The sequence below is a fragment of the Aethalodelphis obliquidens genome, unplaced genomic scaffold (genome assembly GCF_003676395.1).
Source record: "Aethalodelphis obliquidens isolate GAN/ISIS:26980383/991018 unplaced genomic scaffold, ASM367639v1 scaffold9, whole genome shotgun sequence".
Classification (NCBI taxonomy): domain Eukaryota; kingdom Metazoa; phylum Chordata; class Mammalia; order Artiodactyla; family Delphinidae; genus Aethalodelphis; species Aethalodelphis obliquidens.
In genome coordinates this window covers 35531128-35556188 of record NW_020837953.1, presented here as the reverse complement: position 1 = coordinate 35556188, position 25061 = coordinate 35531128, and the positions used below count along the sequence as shown (strand labels likewise).

At 40.2% G+C, this 25061-nt stretch overlaps 1 protein-coding gene across 7 annotated transcripts in view; it reads left to right on the top strand.

Moving 5' to 3' along the window:
• Nucleotides 1–3131: 3131 nt before the first annotated feature.
• ZBTB40 (zinc finger and BTB domain containing 40) overlaps nucleotides 3132–25061 on the top strand; it is a 78229-nt gene continuing 56299 nt past the window's right edge. For 3 of the 7 annotated variants that reach the window (XM_027109820.1, XM_027109819.1, XM_027109818.1), the window contains exons 1-2: nucleotides 3140–3285; nucleotides 24722–24813. The gene's annotated coding sequence lies outside the window, so the exon portion shown is untranslated. Of the gene's footprint in view, nucleotides 3286–24721; nucleotides 24814–25061 lie in introns of all 7 variants that reach the window. The other 4 variants (XM_027109817.1, XM_027109816.1, XM_027109815.1 and 1 more) reach the window with 3 other exon arrangements.

Sequence of the window (25061 nt, the reverse complement as noted above, 5' to 3'; positions counted from 1 at the left end):
ACATTCTTTGTCAAGGTAGAAAAAAGAGTGAAAAGACCTCAAGCACCTTCCCCCTCATGGTCAAGGGTTGGGTCCTTCCTTTTGGTGATTGGGAAGCACAAGTTATTTCTCCAAAACTCTTGAGACTCTCCCAAGAGATGAGGTCCTTAGAGGGTCCATCATTGGTTTCTTTTCTTTTTCCTTCGATTTTTTTTAAACATCTTTATTGGAGTATAATTGCTTTACAATGGTGTGTTAGTTTCTGCTTTATAACAAAGGGAATCAGCTATACATATACATATATCCCCATATCTCCTCCCTCTTGCGCCTCACCTTTGGTTTCTTACTCTTCCATATGATGGCTAGCCAGAAGCCAGGGCCATTGCTCTCCATCACCTTATACTGTTCTTCATGGACTGTAGGCAAGTCATTTCCATGAGAATTTCTAATAATGTAAAACCTCAGGTGAACAATTACAAGGGAACTACAGCCATTTTCCACTGACTGTGTGTGAGTGTGTTGGGGAATGACATTCTTTGTTATGTCTAAAACAATCCCTCAACATACAGATAACTAACAGGCACATGAGATGCTTGCTCATCATCACTAATTATTAGAGAAATGCAAATCAAAACTATAATGAGGTATCACCTCACACCGGTCAGAATGGCCATCATTAAAAAGTCTACAAATAATAAATGCTGGAGAGGGTGTGGAGAAAAGGGGACCCTCCTACACTGTTGGTGGGAATGTATTGAATAAATTGGTGCAGCCACTATGGAAAACAGGATAGAGGTGCCTCAAAAAACTAGAAATAGAGTTGCCATATAATCCAGCAACCCCACTTATGGGCATATATCTAGAAAAAACAATAATTTGAAAAGATACATGGACCCTTATGTTCATAGCAGCACTATTTACAATGGCCAGGACATGGAAGCAACCTAACTGTTCATCGACAGATGAATGGATAAAGAAGATGTGGCATATATATATATATATATATATATATATATATATAAAATGGAATACTACTCAATCATAAAAAAGAATGAAATAATGCCATTTGCAGCAACATGGATGGAACTAGAGATTAGCATACTAAGTGGAGTAAGTCAGAAAGAGAAAGACAAATACCATATGAGATCACTTATATGTGGAATCTAAAATATGACACAAATGAACTTATGTACAAAACAGAAACAGACTCACAGATGTAGAGAACAAATATGTGGTTGCCAAGGGGTGGGGTGGGGGTAGTGGAGGGACGGATTGGGAGTTTGGGATTACCAGATGCAAACTGTTATGTGTAGAATGGATAAACAACAAGGTCCTACTGTATAGCACAGGAAACTATATTCAATATCCTGTAATAAACCATAATGGAAAAGAATATGAAAAAGAATATATATATAACTGAATCTCTTTGCTGTACAGCAGAAATTAACACAACATTGTAAATCAACTACACTTCAATAAAATTAAAAAAAAAACAATCCTTTAGAAGGAAAGAGTCCTTCCTATATTTTCTAAATACTCTACAACAAACATATATTCCTTTTAAAGTAAGAAATGAAAACTTTAAAAAACCATCCAATTCTTTATAACCATGGTCCCAGGAATTCAGCATATCCACATTTCTCCTGCTTTCTCCTTCTTGTCCCTATAAGATGCAGTCTTGTTAAGTTAAATAGGGAGGACAGATTGTGTCTGCACTTATTCCTGTTAAGAATGATAAGCATCAAGCCATCCACATTCCCATATAGTACATTGGCAATAATACTGCTTTTCAAAAATCCACTGATTGGATAAATATTTCCTGAGCACCTACTATGTGCCAAGCACCATTCTATGTGTTTGTTTGTTTGTTAAATGTGTCAAGCCGGTATTGAGGGCTCCCACTAAAGGAGAATGCAGAGATGGTGGAAATGAGTGATTAGGAGACACAATAGCTGTAGGTGTGACTCTAGTGACTACATAAGTGACTGTTGTGGACAGGAAATTTGACCCTGAATGTGACAGTGACATGTGAGTATAATAGTGAAAGTGACTAAATGGTCAGTAACAAGGACAGCTGTTTACCCTGTTAAGGTCTACTAATATTGACTTGATTTTGTGGCAGTGAAAGTAGTTGAGTGATAATGATGGTGAAAACAACGGAAAGGGTGACAGCTGTGCACACATTCCAACTGCTATATTATACAGAACTGTTTGAAGTTTGTGGTTATGGAGAGGGGTCGCATACTGGACAGTGACAGTTAAAAAAAAAAGATGAACTGGATGACAGCAACAATGCAAATGACAGTTTTGCCCCGTAGATTGAATTTGTGATTAAAACGGTGATGGGAGTCAGTCCGACAATGACATCCCTCAGAACCACTCACTATCGACCCTGTGGATGCAACAGCTGTTACCAAAGAGGGAACTTGTCTTTGTACTGAGACAACTGGATTTGGGCGGCATGACTGTTAGTGACAGAAAAATTGCGTGTCAGGGACAGCCAGACATTGTGAGGCTCAGTGGGCCAGAGCCGATGTGACTTAATTTGATACTGTATGGATATGACTTCATTTATTTGGCTGTGTGAAGGTGGCGAGAGGAATTCCAACATGGAACGTATAGGGTGAGACAGTGCGTGACAGAAAAACGAAGCACAAGCAAAACTAACTAACGCTTTTACCCACAAGCCTCTACAGCCCAAAATGGGGAGGAAGGAGAGGCGGGACCAAAATGCCTTCAAGACGCCACGATTGGTTGATACGGGTCTGTTAGCCTATTACGTCCGAGCCAAGCCTCTCCACCAATGAGAATGCGTCTGGGGCGCGGCTCACGTCACGTCTCCGCCTTGCCCGTGAACTTGTTTTGGAAAAATGGAAAGAAATCTTTTGTGCCTAATTCTCTGCCGTTGTTTGAGATAAGATCTCAACTTTAGTGCTGCCCGGGTGAGGGGTGGTAGAAACCCATGAGAACTTTCCTAAGGGAGTGTGGGGAGGAGAGGGAGTGGTCAAGGGTCAGAGGTCAGAGAAGCGGTTAGCAACGGGTTTGTCCCAGCGTGCTAGCACTGGTGGAGAGCGCGCGTCCCGCCCCCGTGAGGCCCGCCCCCAGCACGTGACTGTGGCGCGCGGGGCAGGCCGGGCCGCCGCCTCCTTGCTTATATCTCTTCCGCTCCGGCCTTAAAATGGCCGCCTGCTGGCGTCTCTGGCGCTGTTGAATGGAGAAAGCTTTATTGTTCCCTTCGGGCAGGAGTGTTCGTGTCCTTTATGGCGCTGTCAATAAAGAACCGCAGTTTGAATCGGTGCTGAACAGGTAACCATAGAAACGGGGCTGGGACTCAGCGTGGAGACCCCTTTTGCAGCTGTGGCCTAAGAGGCGCCCCGAATGAGGGGCGAACAGAGACCCCTCGGCGTGGCGAAGTCCGCTGCGCTCTGCCAAGTCCCGGCCGTCTCTCCCCGCCCCGGGACCTGGAGCCCCGGGGCGGCCTACACTCCGAGCGCAGGCTCCGCTGTCGTCTGTGGTGGGGAGAGGCCACGGGGTCCCGGCCGGGACGCTCGGCCGGGCCTACTCCCCGCTTGGGGCCTGTTCTCCGCCTGGGACCTGCCCTCAACCCTCGTCGCCTGCTACTGGGCGCGATCGGAGGCCACTCCTCGCAGCTGCTTCTCGCACTCTCACCCCTCCTCCCCTCCCGCCAAATCCCGACGCCGGGCCCCAGCAAGTTAGGGTCTTGGGCTAAATCCGCCCCTCACCCTCCCCCGTTTTTGTCAGCCGGGAGCTAAGAAGGTTTTACATTTTTTTAAATGGCTGTGAAGAATATTTCACATAATTTGTGACAGTTGTATGAAATCAGATTCTCATGTCCGTAAATGAAGTTTTATTGGAACACAGCCGTGTTCATGGTTTACGTATTGCCTATGGCTGTTTTCCTTCTACAAGAGGAAAGTTGAGTAGTTGCAACAGATATCTGATGGCTTTGATCCCTTGGCGCACGAAGCCGAAAATGCTTTTGGCCTTTCACAGAAAAACTGTGGCGGCCCCAGCTCTAGACACAAATAGACCGGGTCAGTGTTGTCCTTCAGGGATTCCTCAGGTCCCTTCTCAGGGAGTGGGAAACTCGAGTTACAACTGCCCTATGCACCCAGAGCTCTTTATTTGACCAACCACTCTGGCTTCCATTACCTTTTCTGGTCTTATTGGTGTATTATTCAAAATGGAATTGTTTCTTCTACTTTGAATAACAATAATACCATTCTACCGAGAGCCTACGGTAAGCCAGTTGCTTATTTATATTCATACACAGCTTTTTTGTACCAGTAACTTTTTAGAAGTGTCCGTGTCTGTTTTGCGTAAGAGGAGGAAGCCCAGGTTCTGAGAAGTTAAGCTGTCTAAGACTGTAATAGATTATAGGTCTGGCAAATTGAGCTCTTCCCTGGGAGCGCCCTGCCTGGGGACCCATGTCCTTCTGCTTGGACTTCATTCTTTCGCATCTCTCAAACTGGGACTATTGGTTCTTCCTTGGAATCGAATCCAAATCTTTGTATGGCTTGTGGAGATTTAATTACAGCCTCAACTGAAAATTTTCTCTACTTGGCTAAATCATCAAACTTCTGCCACACCCCACTTCCTAATTTAGACGCTTTTATTTTTTATTTTTAACATCTTTATTGGAGTATAATTGCTTTACAATGGTGTGTTAGTTTCTGCTGTATCACAAAGTGAATCAGCTCTACGTATACATATGTCCCCATATCTCCTCCCTCTTGCATCTCCCTCCCACCCTCCCTATCCCACCCCTCTAGGTGGTCACAAAGCACCGAGCTGGTCTCCCTGTGCTATGTGGCTGCTTCCCACTAGCTGTCTGTTTTACATTTGGTAGTGTATATATGTCCATGCCACTCTCTCATTTCCTCCCAGCTTACCCTTCCCCCTCCCGTGTCCTCAAGTCTGTTCTCTACATCTGCATCTTTATTCCTGTCCTGCCCCTAGGTTCTTCAGAACCATTTTTTTTTTTTACATTCCATATATATGGGTTAGCATACGGTATTTGTTTTTCTCTTTCTGACTTACTTCACTCTGTATGACAGACTCTAGGTCCATCCACCTCACTACAAATAGTTCAATTTCATTTCTTTTTATGGCTGAGTAATATTCCATTGTATATATGTGCCATATCTTTTTTATCCATTCATCTGTCTATGGACATTTAGGTTGCTTCCATGTCCTGGTTATTGTAAATAGTGCTGCAGTGAACATTGTGGTACATGACCACAGTGTTTTGAATTATGGTTTTCTCAGGGTATATGCCCAGCAGTGGGATTGCTGGGTCATATGGTAGTTCTGTTTTTAATTTTTTAAATTTTTTAAGAAACCTCCATACGGTTCTCCATAGTGGCTGTATCAATTTACATTCCCACCAACAGTGCAAGAGGGTTCCCTTTTCTCCACACCCTCTCCAGCATTTATTGTTTGTAGATGTTTTGATGATGGCCATTCTGACCGGTGTGAGGTGATACCTCATTGTAGTTTTGATTTGTATATCTCTAATGATTAATCCTTTCATGTGTTTGTTGGCAATCTGTGTATCTTCTTCGGAGACATGTCTATTTAGTAGACATTGTTCTTTTATAAGAGTTGTTCCCAAACCTAACTATTCGTCACTAGTTTAACTAACAAATAGATTCAGAACACCCATGCTTGCCTGCATACATTTGTTAATCATTCAGTATTTGTCGAGCACCTAGAACATACTAGCAATGATTCAAATCCCTGAAAATACAGTGGTGAACAAGATCAACGTAATCTCTGCCCTTCCATGGAATTTAAATTCTGTAGGGGCTTGGACAGGTGGCATACAGGTAAACAAAGATAATTTCATATATAGCTGTCATTGCATCATAATAAAATCAGTAGTTAATATTTATTGAGTGATTCCTGTGTGCTAAGGACTTCACTATGTGCATTATTTCCATGGCTTATCTTTTAATCCTCACACCAACACTATGACATAGGTAGTATTAATATTCCCATTTTAAAGATGAGGAAACAGAGTCAGGAGAGATGACCTTGGTCATAGCTAATGCATAAGGGAGCTGCGATCTGAACCTAAACTGATCACACTAACCACCCTGAATTATTCCATCTGTTTGTTATCTTTCCTGCTAACTTGGGAGGTCTTGAAGGGCAGGGACCACACTTCACCTCTTCTTGTATCAGCTGCTAGCCAGTGCCCACACCCTGGTATTTGGTAAATAGTAAATAAATCCAGGCCATTCACTGAACAAATATTTGAGTGTCTGCTATTTACCAGGCACCACTGTGGCTATGATTATCAGGGTGAAACATGGACCCAAAACCGAGTGTCTTAACACAGTAAAGAGGTACCAAAGTTACTCCAGATTGTGGCAACTGCTATAAAGCAAACAAAACAGTGTTGACCTGGGAGACCACCTATTATTACCAGGATAGTCCCCGAAGACCTCTCTTCTGGGTAGTTTAAGCTGAAACTTGTTGAGTGACCAGGATCCAGTCCAAAGGAAGGGAAAGGGGAGAGAATTAGAGAGGAAGAACTTTTCGGTAGGTTCAGAGACTGTGAGATGGCAAGAACTTGGAGAGTTACAGAAGAAAGAAGCCAGTGAATGTGTTGTGTTTCACAGTCTTGTGCTCTGAGTCCCGGCCCTGTACCCAGCTTTACTGCTGATAGAGCTGCATGGTCTTGGGCCAGTTACAGGTTATTGTCTAAGTTGTCAAATGTGGATAATGTTACCTTCTCAAAGGATTGTTGTGTGTTTTCTTTTTGTTACACACATATTGCTTAATTCCAATTAGAGAAAACTAACCAAATTTGACCCCAAATGGAAACTTACTTAAAGTGATAAATAATAACAAAAATTCAGAAGTATGTTACAGATGAGGGTGTGTGGGGGGTGTGTGTGTGCATGGGTATGTGTGTGTGTGTTTCTGTCTTTGGGGGGAGGAGAACAGATCTTATTTTTTTTCTTTATGTTTTGTTAAGAGAGGATCTTTTCCAATTAGGATTTAATTTTTTAAACAAAATTATACAACTGTCTGTGGAGAGCGTTTTTCATCATTTTAGTGTTTTAAGCTTGAAACTATTTGCATTCCTTCATTCTAAGAAAATGATAGGCTTCTTCTAGTTGGTAGTAATTTTAGAATTGGTTTGCAAATGATTTGGGCTTTTCTCTAAAAGTTTTCAAAATAATGTTACATACTTTAAGCAGAATGTTGAATGCTTTAAAGCTGGTAGACTTTTTGAATAGGTAAAAATAAATGATGATGTTTGGGTTCATGAACATGAAAAATTACAGAGGCAGTAATAAATTGAGCAAACCATATAGGAAGATCAGCAATGTCAAGTTTTGTTTTAAACTGTATCCAGTAACCATATTGCACGTGTCATCAGAAGAGGTAATCCAGCCCAGCAAATGGAGCAAGGAACTGGATGGAGAGTGGCATGTTAATGCAATGTTAACCAACAAGCCCTGAATTAAATTGCTATTTTAGGTTTGGGTGGGGCCTTCACATTTAAAGTATTGCAGTTTTACTCTGTGATTTGGGTCTGTTGGATTCCAGTAAAGAGTAGGTGGTAACACTAGCTTTGAAGGATAATATAAAACTGCAGGAAGAGCCAGGGCATACCAATTTGTTTTTCAGTCTATTTTATTTCAGTTCAAAGCATCATTGCAGACAGGCAGCACAGGGAAACAAGCCACACTTTGGCAATACTCACCTGCTTTTGGAGATTGAGGAAGACTGGGTATAACCAAAGTGTGGCTTATTTTCCTGTACTATCTATCTGCAAAGGTGCTTTGAACTGAAATAAAACAGATTGAAAAACAAATTGGTGTGCCCTGTTGCCTCATACTGAGTATTTACATTACCCTTCTGGAGTAGTGCCTGTACCAGCACCCTGGGGGGAAGCGGTGACCCTTCAGCCTCTTTCAACTCTTCAAGAGAGTGAGCTCTTTGATTTTCACAAGGAAACTGGATTGGGATATATTGTTTTCTGGATCTCCAATAGCCTGCCTTCTAAAGCCATCATCTTGATAATGTGGAGAAAGCAAGCTATAACCTATAGAGGAAAGAATTAAATATTAAGGGCATTTAAATTCAGAGATGAGGTTGTCACTTTCTTTAAGTCATGCAGAGGGTGCGGTATTTCATTTGCAGAGAGTGTGCAGTTGTAAGACTCCTACAGCTCTCAAGGGAGAGAAAGGTAGGGAAAGAAAGCTATCTTTCCTTACATTTCCCTAATGTTGTTATTTAACTCCATATCCTCAAAATCATGACATCAAGTATTTCATTTCCATAGATAAAGTAAATATGTTATTGCTGATCCACATTAGCTTGTTAATCTGGGGTAAATGGTCAAGTTGCAAGGGATCCATGAATCCTTTGAATTTGCCTGCAGATTTGTGTGAATGCCATTTTTTTTTCTGGGAAGAGAGCCCATTACAGGCATAGCTTGGAGATGTGGCGGGTTCAGTTCCAGACCACTGCAGTAAAGTGAGTATTGTAATAAAGCGAGTCACATAGAAAATACTTTATTGCTAAAAAATGCTAACCATCATCTGACAATGCATGGTTGCCACAAACCTTTAATTTGTAAAAACTGTGCACTATCTTCAAAGCACAATAAAATGAGGTGTGCTTGTACTTGTACTGTAGTCAGGTCTCAGAGGGGTCCTTGACCCTTCAAAAGGTACTGAGCCAACAATGAACATGTAACACCACTGAACCGAAACAGTGAGGAGAATCCCCCTAAAACTAGTACTTTCTATTGTTCTGGGACTTTGACCTCAAAGATGTAAAGTAAAAGTGTCTTTTCTTGCTTTGTTTCCTGTCTAAACTGGTCAAACATAGTTGAATGTTTGTGTATAATATAGGCATTCACCCAATGAGGTGCTTCAGGGATGCCTTAGAGATCATTGTCATTATTTTACATGAGACTGGTGAAATGGGGACGTGTTGTCTCGACAACCTGGTTAGCAGATGAACGTATTTGTTTCTTCTGACAGGTGAAAGGAAGAGTAGTAGAAGCCCAGTACTTTGGCTCTAGGCATCAACTTTTTGCAGGTGGAGTCAGTTCCTCAGGGTTAGGAAAGTAGGGTTAAAAGGGAGAGAGGAGGAGAGGGATAGATTCAAGGAAGCAGAGACAGGAGGCAAGGATGCTTCCCCTGCATTTGTCCTGGAGACCCTCTGTATCTGTGACAGTAGAGCTGCTATTTTGAAACCAAACTTATCTCAGAACTTGTCTAATATTAGGACCTCTGAAAAAGTCAGTTCGTGATGTAATTTCTGGTTTTATTAGTACCCGAAAGGAAAAAAAAAAAAAAAGGAAGGAAGTATCTTTTAAATCTTCATGTTAGAATATTTTGTGAAAATGGGACCTCAATAGAAAATGGCTTAGGCCAGAGTTTGGCCCGTGTTGTGTTTACCAATTAGTTGCTTACATTTAAACATTTTACATCTGTCAGACCCCTGAAGGTGTTTGCATGAGTGACTTCTGCTATAAGCTCTAGAATCTGGTTCTGGGACATACAATAGGGCATGTTTTATGAAGGAAAGGGCCCAACTAGGTTGAGGGAGGTTAGAAACAAAGGATTATAAGTGTGAATAATAGCTTTTGAGGCTGCAAGTACTGTTACTGTTACAAGTACTGGTTAGTTGACTTATTTTTTTAATATAAAAAACAAAAATGAACAGTATATGATTCTATTTCTGACTTTGAGAAAATTTTACAAGAGGTAATCTAACTCTGCAGTTTCATCTGTTTCTCAGCTTTCTAGGACTGTGGCCTGACAGTTGGGTCTTCCTTCTTGACTCCCTTGGCTCCCTGCCCCCACGAGGGGCTCTGGCAGCAGTGAACTTAGCAGTTTTCTTCCATATGGTACTTCTCTTGGGTTCCTGGTCTCAGTGGATGGCACCACGGAGCTGCCAGAGGCAGAAACCCAGGAGTCATCCAGTGTTCTTCCCCTTCTCTCAACTCTCCACCCCCTTCCACTCCCCACCCACAAATGGCACACATTTTTTAGACTGCAAGCCTGTTGATGTCCCCTTTCTCTTTGGGCTAAAGCCGCTGTAATCTCTTGTCTTGGATTACTGCGGCAGCAGTCTGTAGCTGGCCAGCCAGCTTTCCACCTTTGTTCCAATCCAATCTATTTTGTACACTGTTGCCAGTGATCTTTGTAAAGCACAGATCGGAACACGTTACTCTCCAGGCTAAAACTCCAAGATGGCTTGCCTGCCCTCTGTGTGGTTCCTTGGCATGGCTTGGGCTGCCCTCAAGCCCTGGCTGTGCCCACCTCAAGCCTCAACTCTTAGCGCTTTCTCCACTCCCTCTTACCCTTCTACTTGAGCGTCAGTCATTAACACTCAATGGGCAACATGGAACTTCACCCTTCCTGGACTGTGGGCCATGCTCTAGGGCTTTCGGGCTGTTCCTTCTCTCTGGATTTCCCTGGCCATGTTATTAACCCGGCAAGTAGCAATGCTGCTGTCTGTCCTGACCATTAGATTACTGAATGTTGTTTTAGTTTTCTTTGTGGTTCCTTTTGTCCTTAGAATATATGCTATTTGAGTTGTATAGTCAAATATTGTCCTAAAAGTCACTTCATGTAATTATTTTCTCTATGTGGTATGCCACCAACTTGATAAACAGACCCATTTGTTTTAAAACTTAAGAATTGATTATAAAAATCTAATTTTGTTTTTTTAACTATGAAAACCATTCACATGGTTCCAAAATCAAAACTATACAGCAAGGTATATTCATAGAAGTTTTTATTTCATGCCTGACCCTTTTCTGTTTCTCTTGAGTCTTGATGCTAGAGTTTTGGAGTTTTGTCAGTCTGTTAGGTAAGAAATAATATTTCAGTATAGTTTAATTTTGTTTTCTCCTTTTATGAGTTACAGAATATCTGCCCAATGTCTGTGGTATAAGTTACAAAAATATTTTTTCCAGTTTGTCACATGTCTGACTTTACATATGTAGTGTTATTGCTATACAAAAGTTTTACATCTTTACATAGTCATAATGATCAGTCTTTCAGTGTATTGCTTTAGATTTTGAGTCAGAGTTAGGAAGTTTGTGCCACTCTCAATTTATGAGGAATTCATTAATGTTTTCTTCTAGTACATATATGGTTTCACTTTTTTTTTCTTTTTTTTTCTTTTTTTTTTAGTATCTAAGACTCAGATCCATTTGGAATTTATCTTGGCATTTGGTTTGAGGAAGGATCCAATTTTATCTTTTTTCCAATGAATGGCCAGCCAGGTGTCCCAGCACTACTTATTAAAAGCTCTTATCTTTGCTCCACTGATTTGAGATGCTGTCTTTAGCAGATACTAAACTCTTACGTGCATTTGGGTTTCCTACTGGATTTTGTTTTGTTCCATTGATTGTCAATTCATATGCCATTGCAAAACTATCTTAATTTTAGAGGCTTTGTAATTTGTTTTACTGTCTGGAGGGGCTAGTTTTTTCATATTGCTCCTTTTCAGAGTTTTCCTCACTGTTTTGCTTGTTTATTCTGCCATATGAGCTTTGTAATAAATTTGTCTAATTTCCGGATGAAACAACTTGATGGTATTTTTATTGAGATTATGCTAAATTTATAAATTAGCTTAGGGAGAACTGACATCTTTATGATGTTGAATATTTCTATCCAAGATCATGGTCTGTCTTTCCATTTGCTCAAGGCTACTTTTGTGATTTTTCAAGAGTATTTTGTGTTTTTCCTTATATAAAGTTTGTTTGCTTCTTGCTCAGTTTATTAGACTTTCATTCTTAACTTTTTAAAAAAATAAATAATTCCTTTAAGAATCCCTCCAGAACTTCTCAGAGAAGTTATATACACCCACGTACTCAAAAATTTTTGCATATCGTTTCTGGTGGTTCATAGATACCCTCCTCCAAAAGCCCATCCCATTATATTGTCCCCTCAAAACCCCTTCTGTTGTCTGTCTTCCTCTCTTTCCCATTCTCAATACCTAGCTCTGTGTCCTGCATACTGTAGGCAGTCAGTACATATTTGTTGAATGGAATGAATAAAGCAGTAAGGGGAAAAAGTGAATAAAAGAGTGAGAAACCTATAAGAATATATTTGGGAAGGTTTTCCTTGCACAGTTGTTCCTCAGTTTGAAGTCTGTAGCCTTAATTCACTGGTTCATAGCATTTTGCTCTCCTCCTTATCCCCATCCCAGAACTTAAAAAAATAGCATGTTGATAATAATAGTTAGCATTTAATGAACACCTAAAAAGTGCCACGCACTGTACTAAGTGTTTTACACAATTTCTTGTAATCCTCACAGCAACTAAGCAATAGATACTATTATCCCCATTTAAAAAATTGTTATGGAAATTTCAAACATAAAAGTGAGAATAGCATTATGAGCTCCCATATACATGTTCACTCATTTTGCACTTGAGAAAACAGGTTTTGAAAGATTAAGTAACTCAAGGTTACAGAGCTAAAGTCAGGTGTAGAACCCAACTCTTTTTAGCTCCTTATTAAGATTGTTTTTAAAATTTTAAACTCCAGCTGGCCAGGGAAAAGCAGAAGCAAGGGAGATGGTCAAGAGCTACTCTTCTAAACTGTAACTGGTAGTAGTATTATATTAGTCTTCCCTTCTAATTCACGTCACAAATATTTCCCTCACTTCTACTGTTTGCAAACAGTAAGCCCTCCTCTCTCTCCCTCTTTATTGCTTCTCTTATGTCCTCTGCTTTTGCTCTGCCTTCTCTTTATCTTAGAGTTTTGTTAGTGCAATCTGATCTTAGTTCATTTTTAAAGGCCTGTCACTGTTTTGAGTACCCAGCTCCTAACATGATGTTGGGAACGTAGTAAGAACTTATAAATTTAAACAACAGTGGAACTTGCTGCTCTTATTCATTTAGCCCGTAGGTTTGGTACGGTACTATAACTTCTGAATGACGCTCAGAAGCCCTGGCAGTCATTAAATTTGACCACCTAGACACAAGCTGCTCTTATAGCTGGTACTCTGCTGTCAACTGCCCTCAGTTCCAGTCAGATTTAAACCAGAGGGAGACTTTCTAAGGTCAAAGTCCAAGACAGCAGAATAATTGGCCCCTAGAGTTCCGGATTTTTTTTTTCCTGGGCAGCAGAAAATGAAGTTTTCCATGTATTTCTTTGAACATTTTTGAGCAAATACTATGGAGCCCCATAGGCTCTTTCCAAACGTTAAAGACAATAGAGAAGTTATCCTCTTTTGCTTTTTTTTTTTGGATGTTAGTTCCTTAAGTTAACACTCTTGTCATAATCCCTGGTGATGGATGGGAGAAAGATAGAGATGAAAATAATTCCTACTTCTTCAAAGGCAAGAGAAAAAGCTTACAGTACTAAGGGGAGAGGAGAATGGAGTTCATGTATGAAATATACACAGAAGTGTCCTGAAGGCTGGGTGATCTGAGTAGGGTAATAGGACAGTCTCACAGGAAGTTGGGGCTCCATAGACCCTTCAGTGCTTCTGCTGCTTAACTACAATGTAGAAGAAAAGAAGGATTTTAAGCTGAAAGTGGTCTCTTCTTACCAGCTGTGCCATAAACTCCTTGAGAGCAGGGAGTATGCTGATTTCTTCTCTGTGTAGTTCCAAGCCAGTTAAGGCCATTTGGCTGAACTCAGTAAAGATCTGCTGGACAGACAAGCATACACTGTCCACTGACTAGGCTGGGAAATGGGTCTTGGAGGTTTGCTGGGACGGCATGGGCTCCACATCCCCCAGTGGCACTATTACCAGCTGTATGGCCTTGGACAAGTCAGGGGGCCAGAGTAATGTGTGTATGGTGCCTCATATAGCGGGGAATAAGTAGGCTCTAAATCAAGGTCATGTTCTTCCTTTAAAACTACTTCATTTACTGTGTATCTTTGCGCTGCCTCTGAACAGAGAAGTTACCAAAAAAGTAGGAGAAAGACTCAAGGATCAAGCGCTTCACTGCTTTTTAAATTCTTAAGCTTGGGCAATATCCAGTGGTAAAGGTCCGGCTCCAGAGTCAGACAGCATGGGTTCATTTACTGACTCTACTGCTCACTGGCTTTATGATTTGGGGCAAGTCATTTAATCTCTCTAGGTCTCCACTTTCTCAGTTAAAGTGGAGTTAATAATAGTAACTACCTCCCAGGTTTTGCAAAAATTATATAAGAGCACCCATGCAAAATGCTTGTCACAGTGTCGGGGATATAATAAATCTTCATAAAATGTTAGCTCCCATTGTTAGGTTGCTACCGTAACTCTTCCAAACTATGTCTTTCTTTTCCCCCTTGCCATAATGTCTTCCTCATTGCTTTCCACTTAAAAAATATATATCTGAGTCATAGTTAACAGAAGAGTCTGATTTCTGTTATTAGTGAACTGGAAGATCTTAAAACACTTCTCAGGGCCTCAGTTTCTTCATCTACAAATAAGGGAATTGGAGCAGGTGATTTTGAAAGTTCTTTGTATCTCCTATTAATTTCAGTGAGTTAAAGGCTTTGTGTGAAATCTCTCAGATTATATAATCCAACATGCTGTTATGAGAGGCCTAACCCTCTCCCTTTCCTAGCTTGACTCAGCTGTGAAACTTGCAATGTGATTGTCTATAAATTCTTTTTTAAAAATTATATAATATTTGACATACAGTATATAGAAGATATATATGTAACTTATATAAGTGATGAGGCAGAGTGATTAAAAACAAGTATATCGGACTTCCCTGGTGGTCAGTGGTTAAGAATCCACCTGCCAATGCAGGGAACACGGGTTCGATCCCTGATCCAGGAAGATACCACATGCTGCAGAGCAGCTAAGCCTGTGTGCCACAACTACTGAGCCTGTGCTCTAGAGCCCGCGAGCCCGTGTGCCACAACTACTGAAGGCCACGCACCTAGAGCCCATGCTCCACAATGAGAAGCCGCTGCAATGAGAAGCCTGCGCACCGCAACAAAAAGTAGTCCCCACTCGCTGCAACTAGAGAAAGCCTATGTGCAGCAACGAAGACCCGACACAGCCCTAAATAAATAATTATTTTAAAAAACGAAAAACAGTATATCTGTGAACTGATCACCAGCCCAAAACTGTAAAAACAAGTATTTTGACAGGTGTATTTTTATGCTTCCTTTTAACATTTAATGAACATTTACAATGTTATAGGAAATGCCCTTCATGTGCATTGACTTACTAACAGAGGCTTATTAATGCTTACAGCTACCCTATGAGATAAAACTAATATTATCCCCATTTTACATATTAGGAAACTGAGGCCCAGAGAGTTAAGCAACTTGCCTCAAGTTGTATAGCTGGTAAGAGAGGCAGAGCTGTGATTCACCCGCGGGCGAGCTGTCTCTACAGCCTGTGCCCTAAACCTTTACTGTTAAACACACAGCCTCTGGAGTCACAAGGCCTGTTTTGGTATTCTTCAGTTGCTTGAGCTCTTTACTTTTACATTAGATGGGTATCTTTGATTTTGGAATTTGCTACTGTGTGGTTGAGATTTATTCCCCCGTGAAGAAAAGTGTATTATCATAATCAGATTGGTGAAAACGCAGAACTCATCCACATTTTCAGGTCAGGACAAAAGTGTCAGTGATGAAGCCAAGGGTCTTTTGTAACACCTAAGAGGTTGAATGTGAAAGCACTGAAGTGATGATTGCTTGTTGAGAGTCTTGACTGCAGGATGGAAGAGTCGGCATTAGGTGTAATGCAGTCACAATCCCCAGCCGCTCATTAGATGAATATGTTGCTCAGGAGATTTTGCAGTTTGGCCTGTGAAGAGTCATCGTTGATGAACTACTGGATCAGAGCAGCATGGCCCGGAAAGGCAGGGGAAAGGCAGATAAGTCTCTCAAAGCCTCCTTCCATTATAATAGCCTTGAAAAATTGCTTGTTTCTATGAATTAGACAAAAGATAAGAGGACACAAGCAGTTTGTTATGCCAAACAGTTTGATGTTTTGCCTCATTGTTTTGAACACCTCAAAAGAAGAGTTTCGTTAGAGATTGAGAGAATCTGGAAAAAGAAATTAGTTGAATGTAATAGTTATTATAGGCTTATCAAGAATCAGATGCTAGCTGCCAGTTTTGAGACGTGAAAAACAACCTTTCTAGTGGTCCTTAATCTCCTGTCTCTACCTCCTTGAGAATATGGTGGTGAGGTGGTGGTAGTGATGATCATGATGACGATGACGCTGATGCTGATGCTGGCAGCTAGCAGATAATCAGTTTATTGAGCACTTGCTGTGTCCCCAGCATATAATGCTGGTGCTTTAGCTGTGTTAATTCATTTAATCTTCCAACAACCCAGTGAGAGAGGTACTATTATTACCCCTTTTTTGTAGATGAGGAAACTATGCCCCATGGAGTTTAGGCGATTTTTTCCAAGGTCACACTTTGTGATTGGGCATTCAAACTTCACACTCAGGTAGTCTGGCTCTAGCTCCGGCCTTTAACCACTGAGCTACACTGCTGCTCATGACCTGTCTCCCAGAAAGTGTGCAGTTGAATAACACTGTGTGTCCAGTAATTTAAAGAGCATTATAGATGCCTCTTCCCCTTCCCAGTCCATGGACTTGGGTTCAGACCCCACCCTGGAGTTATGTAAATTCCTTGTGGGCAGAGATTATATCTTATTTAACTTTGCTTGGTAGGAGCTAAATAAATGTCTTATGAGTGTATAGTATGTTGGAAATGACACTAGCTTTGAAGCCAGACAAACCTACCTGGGTTTTTTAATTTGCAGGTTATAAAAATAATGCATGTTTACTGTAGAAAAAATTTGAAATATATGAAGAAGAAAATAAGTCCCCCATAGTGATACTACCTACGGATAACCACTATTAGCATTTTAATATATTTTCTGTCTTTTTCAATGCAAATGTATATATGCATGTACATATATTTTTAAACCAAGTTGGAATTATATATACAGTTGCATCCTGTGTTTAGTATGCTGAGAGCATTTCACCACATTATTAAAAATCTTCAAGAGCCTAATTAAAAATTTTTTATTTAGATATAATTCACATACTATACAATTTACTGTTTTAAAGTGTACAATTCAAAGTCTGTGTAACTATCACCACTTTCTAATTCTAGATCATTTTCATCACTCCAAAAAAATACCCCATACTCATTAGCATTCACTCGCCAGTCCTCCTCCCAACCTCTAGCAATCACTAAGCTTTCTGTCTCTATGGATTTGCCTATTCTAGACATTTTATATAAAGGGGATCATACCCTATGTGGCCTTTTGTGTCTGGCTTCAACTTAGCATGTTTTCAAGGTATACCCGTGTTTGTAGCACTATCATTATTCCATTCCTTTTTACGACTGAATAATATTCCATTGTATGGATAAACACAATTTTACTTGTCCATTTATCAGTTGATGGCTGCTTGAGTTGTTTCCACTTTTTGGCTGTTATGTATAATGCTGCAGTGAACATTAGTGTACAAGTTTTTGTGTAGACATATGTTTTCATTTCTCTTGGGTATATACCTAGGAGGGGAATTGCTGGGTCTGTATTTAACTTTTTGAGGAACTGACAAACTATTTTTCACAGTGGGGCTACCATTTTACATTCCCACCAGCGACGTATAGGATTTCCAGTTTCTCCACATCCTCAGCAATGCTTGTATTTTTTGTTTGTTTGTTTGTTTTATTATAGCATCCTAGTAGGTGTGGAGTGATATCTCATTGTGGTTTTGATCTGCATTTCCCCAGTGACTACTGATGTTGAGCATTTTTCATGTGCTTATTTGCCATTTTTTATATCTTCTTTGGAGAGATATCTGTGCAGATCCTTTGCCCATTTTAAAATGGGCATATTTGTCCTTTTATTGTTGAGTTGTAAGAGTTCTGAATACCTTATATTCTGATACACTGTGTTTACATATTCTGGATACCAGACCCTTATCAGATATATGATTTGTGAATATTTGTACCCATTTTGTGGATTGTCTTTTTACTTTCATGATAGTGTCCCTTGATACACAGAAGTTTTTAAATTTGATGAAGTCCAACTTATTTTTTTTTTCCTTTGGTTATTTGTGCTGTAGGTACCATATAGAGAGCCTGATTTTTAATGGCTACATGATATTCTATAATATGTCTGTATACCATGTTTACTTTAAAAATCTCATATTATACATCTAAGTTTCCAGTTTTTTACCATTAAATCTATTGCTCTGAATACAGTGTGCATAAATATTTTATTATATCTCTAATTATTATCTCTTTACAGATAGATACTTAGAAGTGGGTCTAAAGGAATAAACATTAACAATTTTTTTCTTCTAATATCATAGGAGTCTCATTCTTTTTTTAATTTGTAATTATACAACTGATATATATTACAGATACATTCTGTAAAACACATCCTGGTAAAACATTCAAACAGGGCACATAAAGTATATCCTCCTCAATCCCCCCAAATTCTCATGTCCCTCTCCAAGGACATTTTTTATAGCTCTACATGAGCAGATTATTTACTAGATTACTTCCCTGAATGATTTTTACCAGTGTACACTCCCATCAGCACTGTGCAGTGTCAAAGACAGATGCACCAGGCCACCACTGAATGTTGAGAGATGTAGTCTCTTCTGTGATTCCTAAAAGGCTTTCTGATCATACTTGACCTTGCTGCTGGAATTTTTTCACAGATGACTGCAGAGAGTAGGCACATTTCACTAATAAATGAACTAATAAATTGACTTTCTGATTTATATTTCTTCTCTTAAACAATTAGTTTAGACAGTACTATCCAAACTCCCCAAGTCTGATTAATTTTGAGACTTTTACAGGATAGGGTGTTTGTATCTATGAGGTTGATAACCAAACTAGACCTTTGGTAAATTAAGTTCAAGCCGTTGAGGGAAGTCTCTTGCCAGTCTCTTCCTGGCAAGCCAGCTGGCCTGTTCCAATAGACACATTTCCATCCATCTTTTAGCAGAGACCAGCAAAAGACATGGCATCTCAAATGCAGGTGATCCTGTCAGGGCATCTAGCCGCACATCTCTGTCTGTGAGAGGAGTTGAGGAATGATAGCACTGAGCCCCGAAATCCTCTCAAGACTAAGGTAGTAATTAAGAACAGGGAGCCAGGTAGATCTGCATTTGAGCTTTGCTCTAACTTAATACCTGTATGGTCTTGGGCAAGTTGCATAATCTTGTTGGACATTAGTTTCCTCATCTGTGTATTAGGGATAATAATGGTGTCTACCTCATAGGGATGTTTGGGGAATTAAGTGGGAAAATGTATGGACAGAGCTTAGAACAAATGCTGGACATCATTACCATTGTAGAGTAGTTAATGACCTTGCCAAAGGCATTCAGGAGATTCAAGGATAGGAAAAAGAGCAGAGATCAGTGGATTGGGCAAAAAACGATGTTTTAATCACCTCCTCTTCACCTCGTTGATGAGGGAGGGATTCCTACCCTAGGGTTGTGGGGATGGCTAAGCACACAACACTGGACACTGGCAGATGAGACTGAAAGCAATTTATACTCACAGCCCCAGAGGAGGACACAGAGGGTGTACTCAGGAGCAGCATTAACAACCAGGGGCTGTGGGAGGCAGGCTTGCAGTATCAAGAAGGTGGGTGCTTTCTGGTTTATGCCAGAGGATGTGATTGACTTGTTTGAATAATTTTGGGGGCTGGCAGGGAACTGAAACCCACTACCCAGGAATAAACAGGAACAGTGCCTGGCCCCTTTGATAAGGAGGATTGTTTGACTAGGGGACCTTGTCCACGGGAGCAGAGTGGGTACTGGAATTTGTGGTTAGGGCATTTGAGGCCTTCTTGATTTTACCAGCTGTCGAGGCAGCACGTAATATTAAGCCTTAATCTTTAGACTTTATACCACAAAAGAGAATATAGGCCTTGAAATGCTGTTCGATATGGCTTTTAGGGAATCTGGGTATGGAAGGCTATGGAAGACAAGCAGAGTTGTCCTGTTCTCTGTGGGAGAAGACAGATGGGCATAGTAGTTAGAATGGAAATGTCACAGTAGGTCATGTATGGTGCCATGAGCCCAGATCTCTTCACTGTGTCCAGTTCAGCATACATTTATTGATTGGCTGTACCATCCTAGAACCTGCCAGGGCTTAACCAGGTTCAGGTCACCAGTTTACTCTAGATCAGGAACAGTTTGACCTCCATTTACTTTAGTAGCAGCCAGGGAAGCTTGTCTAGCCCTGGAAGTCCGGGTTGCTGGAATGCATTCTAAAGGAGTTTTGGTTGGTGCCAGGCCACAGAGCTATTCACCTAAGGCCTGGTTATTAGAATCCTCCGTATTTTGTAGGTTTTATTCTTAAAGCTGTTCTGACTGGAGCAAGGGCAGGTGCAAAAGGGAAGGTTTTGAGGATGACTTGGAACTTTTTAGAGGTGAAGGGTTGCTTAAAACATATTTGATAATAATTAGATGTGAAAAAATGTGATTTGAGAACAGGCAATGTTGTATAGTGCTTTGCTATTCAGAGAGGATTCCTTGGACTATCAACATCTGAGTCAACCCACAGCTTATTAGAAATGCAGAATTCAGATCCCACTGCAGACCTTCTGGATCAGAATCTTTTCTTTGACAAGATCCCCAGGTGATTTTCACGCACACTAAAGTACGAGAAACTGTTCTAGTGGGTAGAAGGGCATGAGCTTTAAAAGGCTCAGACTGGATTTTGTATGTGATCTTGGACCTGTTCCTTAACCTCTCCACTATTGGGACTTAATTATAAATTGGGTTTAACTGTCTTGCTGGGTTATTAGTATTAAAGGGGGTAACATGTAAAATGTGCTTATTAGTAGCTCTTATTTGTGATTATTTGATAAATAATATCCTTGATAGAATATGAAAAGAGAGAGCAGGATACCATTACGGCTAACTGTTCACGAGACATGAATTGGTAATTGAGAAAAGTACAGTCTCCTGAGCCGATGGGTCAGTGGATGTGGTTGGCTCACTAAACAGTTCCCCTCAGGGTGAGACCGTAAGTGTATGTTAAGTAACCAAGAGTTGACAGCTATACTCTTTAACGGCTACTGAGCCCTTGGAAGGGAGAATAATCTGCAGAAGTGGTAGCTAAGTCTTGGACTCCAGTGAGGCCTTCATATTATGGAGAAAAGAACTATGGCTTGAGAATTGAGACATGGGCTCACTTATGCCCCTTGTTAGTTCTGTGGCCCTTAACAAGCCATTTAACATCCCTGAGCCTTAGTCTTCATCTGTAAAACAAAGGTAAATGGAAGGATGAGGTGTAAATCCCAGAATATAGCAAGGTATTATCCCTACTTGATATGTACCATAGAGCTCGGTAGACAGCCTCCCGAATCCCCAAAGGTGACTCTTAGGCCAATTCAGCTGCTTTTAGAATCTTCAGTACTGATATTCTTCAGAGCTGTTCTGGCTACCTGGATTTCCCAATGACCAGAACGTACCTTAGGAAAGCACACAGGCCGTTCAGGTATTACTACAAATCTCAAAGATTGCAACAGTAGTAGACTAGTATTTGGGATGGAATGATGATGATAGTGATGATAATAATATTAGAAACAACAATGACAATACATATAAAAAGGTACTACCATGAACCCAGGACTATCAAATACAAAAATCTCCATCCCTTACACTATATATTGCTGCCTTTCAGGCTGGCAGTGTAAGAGAAGAAACCAAATGACAGCTGCTTTTGAACTTGAGCAATGTGGGCCTGCTAAAAGCTACGGTCACCCTTTTCTAACCTCACCAATCCTCCTTGCATTCTCAGAAATAATTGCTAGTGGTTCTCTTTTAACTTAGCTGATTCCTTAGATACGTTACATTTTAAATCATCTTTTTGTGTGTAGCAGATGCCCCATTTCTTGTCTCTGAGTGTGTGATCTTTGCTCTAATTATGTTGAGAGTGCCTGTTATTTCACCTGATTCTGGTTGGTTGTGAGATACTAAATAGCCATGGGGTTAAAGCTGACTCGGATCAAAGAGCAACTCAGCCTCTCAGGACCTCAGTTTCCTCTGTTAAAAGGGGAGGGATTGGACTAAGGTCATTTGGTCATTGGACAAGAGTACGTGATAGAATAAAGTAATAAAGTAATGAACGTCTGTTTGCTGAAAGCAATGAATAGGGCTCTCCAAGGTCCCTTCCAGCTCTCTGGTTCCAGCAGAATCCAGAAATCAAGACAGAACTAAAGATTATATTCTGGAGATAGGGATTATCAATAGCAACAGTAAAAACAAAACAAACTTTAAGCAGAGAAGGTTGCATTGAGCCAGGCCATATGAGAGATGTCTCAGACTATGAGATAGATGTGCCCAAAGGAGAGTGCAGAATTGTTAGGAGAACTAGAATGGAGGGCCCTTGATCAAGTATTAGGATGGCTTTTCTTTCTTGGGTATTGGGCTATAGAAATCTAGGCAGATGTGTGTCCAACTTCTGCTCCTACGGAGCTTTATTTATTATTAGACAATATATATAGGTTGCTTGTTCTTCCTTCCCATTGCTAGTCACTTTTCCGTATTAGACCATGCCATCTGTCACTGGAATAGCTCTGCTTTAATTGTGCTATATTTCAGAAACTCCTCCCTCAAAGCAGGTTAAGTTCCTCTGCTCATTTTCTGGCCTCCCTGACCTAGGCAGCCTAGTGTTCCACATTTCCTCTTAAGTGGGTATTTTTGGAGACCCACCCTAGCCAGCCCAGTGTCCATAATAATGATGGCAACAACTTACTGGAGGGCTTTTCAATGCCTTTCCAATGGGTCCAGTGCTAACTGCCTGTGCACATACATGATTCCAGAGCACTCTCCCTCTTCACCCTTACCTGTTGAAATTGTACCTAACTTGCATTTACCAACTCCAGTCCTACCCTTTTCCTTTCCACTCACTGGGATCAATCTGTTTTTTTCCTTTCTCTCGTCTTCCTTTCCCTCTTCTTGTCTCTTGAGTCCTTTTAAGACTTCTGTTTTCAGTCATTCCAGTTGAAATAAGTTGAATCAACTTTATTACAGGCTCTCTGTGAACAAGGACCTTGTTTTATATTTCACTTGGCTCCCACACAGCACCTAGCAGTGGGCTGAGTAATTGGTAGGCAGTTGACCCATAAATAGTTGTTAGTTGACATATGTGTATTGCTGGCTGAAGACTTATGGGGAAATAAGTACAGTAAATTGGGGAATGGCAGGTCCAGTTCCTGAGGCCCAGAAAAGAGTCTCTTACCCTTCATCAGTGGCAGCAAAGTCTTTTATTTGAGTGTCTTGCTGAGGACATTGCCAGCAGTTGTGGATTTCAGAACATCTACTTTATTTAATTAACTGATGTATATAAGAGACTGTAAGTCTTTAGTGTTACTTTCCTTCTTGTTCATCAAAGGGATTCCATGTTTCTTACCAGCTCTGACTTAAGTTCTCACTTGTGCTTTTCCTGGTTTTTTGGGGGTTTTTTCCCCCCTGTGTGTAACTGTTGTTTGTTGTAGCTTAAAGAATCCTCAAACTTTCAGATTCTTTTTGGAAGTAGACAAAATAAAAATTTAAATAAATAAATAAAATCTTTGTGCTTCTTTTAGAAAGCTGGCCTAGTTTCCACTTTGTGTTGAATTCCCATTTGTGTTTTGGGTCATTATGCAGCACTAGGTTCAGCCAATTAAGTTTTTTCTAAGTATCTTTATTCTATATCAGTATAGTCTTTTCTTGAAGCTTTAATATTGTTGCTTTGAGGAACATGCAGCCTTCTGGTGCTCTTTTGTTGCTTAAATGTTCTTCCCTTGGGACCTTTGACAATTTTCCCAAGCCTAGTGATTTCAGTTAAGTGCTTAATAACATAATTTAGGTTGCCTCTATACAGGAATCTACAGGACTTAAAGATTCCAACATGCTGTGTTCCACTATAGTTTCTTAGCTCTGAAAAGCATGCTTTCGTGCCATTATATTTAGCGCTGTATTCTCTCCCCTCCATTTAACTTCCTTGCAAAGGGAGTTAGGGGGAAATAGTAAAATATATGTTAGAGGCTTTTACATTTTAGTTGTGCGATCAACAAAGTGTAGTTTAGCCTCTATAGTACATTTCAGTAGCCCCCAAGTCACTAATGTATCCCTCATGATTATATATTAGATTTATTTAATAACAGTATTCTGTACCTGAAAGTGGTCTACAAAGATTATATAGTTTAACTGTTTATTTACAGGTAGGTACTTCAGCTGTCATGTCAGATGGCTAGTTTCAAAACTATTTAATGAGGAAAATTCAGTCTTTCTTGGTAATAATAATACAGCTAACACATATAGTATTTACTACGTGCTGGGCACTGTTTTAAGTGTAAACACACCTACACATTAATTCTCTTATAAGTAGCATATGGCTGTTTTTTTAAGAATCCAATCAGAGAATCTCTGCCATTTAACAGGAACGTTTAATCTGCTTCTTTATTGTGATTACTAATACATTTGGACTTATTTATTTCTACCGTCTTAAGTTTTTTTCTATTTACCTTTGCCTTTACCTTCTTTGCCTTTCTTTTTCCCCTTTTCCACTTGCTATTGTATTAATCACATTTTCTTAATTCCCTTTTATACTTCTTGTTTGCAAATATTTGTTCAGTTTCTGTTCCCTTGTATCCTTACCTGTTAACATACATACTTTTCTTAGGCTAAAAGCTAAAGTTAATCATTATTTTTGTCATCCCCTTGACTCTTAGAACATCCTAACTCTAGTGCTCCTTCTCTCATCTTCCATGTTCTTGTTGATTTTTAATTTCAGAGAGGCAGTGGATTTTTAAGAATATAGACCTCAGAGCCAGACTGCCTGAGTTTGGAGCCCAGGTCTGCCACACACTAGTTGTGTGACCTTAGGTAAGTTGTATAACCTCTCTGTGCCACATTTTCTTATATGTAAAATGGAGATGATAAGAGTACCTACTTCACAGGGTTGTTGAAAAGATTAAATGAGTTAATAGATGCAAAGCATTTAGAACAGTCCCTGGCACATAGTAAGCATTAAATAAGTGGTAGCTACTATGGTTGTCATTATTCTACTTTGTTTTTAACCTCCCCTTCCCATATCCATTTTAAAATAGCCAGTGCATTTTAAAACACATTTC